Source organism: Panthera leo, chromosome D4 (genome assembly GCF_018350215.1).
Source record: "Panthera leo isolate Ple1 chromosome D4, P.leo_Ple1_pat1.1, whole genome shotgun sequence".
Classification (NCBI taxonomy): domain Eukaryota; kingdom Metazoa; phylum Chordata; class Mammalia; order Carnivora; family Felidae; genus Panthera; species Panthera leo.
This window is the reverse complement of record NC_056691.1, coordinates 53789318-53790936: the sequence shown is the minus strand read 5'-3', so window position 1 is coordinate 53790936 and position 1619 is coordinate 53789318.

Here is a 1619-nt window from a genome sequence, read left to right as displayed (position 1 = left end):
GTCAGATTAGGGGGAAAAACAAGATCCAAATAAATGCTGTCCATAGGAGACATACTTTAGACATACTTTTTAAGACAAAAAGATTGAACATAAAAGGGTAAAAAAGATATATTATGAAAACAACAATCATAAGAAAGCTGGAATGGAGATACTGATGTTAGACAAAATGAACTTTGAAACTAAAAAAAACATTAAAAGATACAGAGGCTTGTTTTATAAAGATAATAGGAAGATAAAATAGTTATTTGTTCTTAACAATAAGCACAATACAGCTTATTTGTTCCTAACAACAAGCACCAAAATACATGAAACCAGTCTGAAAGAAATGGAGAAATATAAAATTCAACAACAGCAATAGGATATGTAAGTAGCCCATTTTCAATTGTGTATACACCCTAGATTGAAGATTCAACAAGGAAATAGGAGTGTTGAACAATACTATCAACCAACTATAACCAGAGCATGGAAACTTTTCTATAATAAATGACATGCCGAGCCACAAAACAACTTTGATAAATCAAAAAGGATAGAAATAGTAATAGTCTATTTTCCTTTTTTAAAAAATTTTTAAAAAATCTTTATTTTTGAGAGAGAGAGAGAGTGAGTGGGGGAGGAACAGAGAGAGAGAGATGGAGACACAGAATCTGAAGCAAGGCTCCAGGCTCTGAGCTGTCAGCGCAGAGCCCAAAGCAGGGCTCGAACTCATGAACCGTGAGATCATGAGCTGAGCTGAAGTTGGACACTTAACCTACTGAGCCACCCAGGCGCTCTAGTGATAGTCTATTTTCTGACTATATAAAGTCAGAAGGTGATATAAAATTAGAAATAAATAACCAGGAAAAACTTAGAAACTCCAAAGTATGTGGGAAATTAAGTACAGTCTGAAGTCACAAGTGAGTCAAAGAGGATATCAAGAGGGAAATCAGGGGCGCCTGGGTGGCTCGGTTAAGCATACGGTTTTTGATTTTGGCTCAGGTAATGATCTCACAATTCATGAGACTGATCTCTGCATCAGGCTCTGCGATAACAGTGTAGAGCCTACTTGGGATTCTCTTTCTCCCTCTCTCTCAAAATAAGTAAATAAACTTTAATTTAAAAAAAGAAGGAAATTAGAAAATACTTTGAAATGAAACTTTGAGGGGAGGATGGGCTAAATGGGTAAAGGGCACCAAGGAATCTACTCCTGAAATCATTGTTGCACTATATGCTAACTAATTTGGATGTAAATTAAAAAAAAAAAAAAAGAAGAAAGGAAACTTTGAACACTGAAACTCAAGACAAAACATATAAAATGTATGGGATAAAGCTAAATGAGTACTTAAAGTGAAATTTATAGCTGCAAATGCCTATATTAAAAAGAAAAAGAAATAAACACCTAATATTTCAAATAAGTACTTAAGCTTCTACCTTAAGAGAATGAGGACAGGAAAGCAAAATAAACCTAAATCAGGAAGAAGGAAAAAAATGTAAATATTAGAGTGGTAATTAATGAAATAAAAAATAGGAAAAAAAAAATCAGTGACTGTATCCAAATTACCGAGAAAAATGAGAGAAGTCTCAACTGTCAAGTATTGGATACAGAAGAGACATTTATATGGGAAATAAAAAGGATTATACAG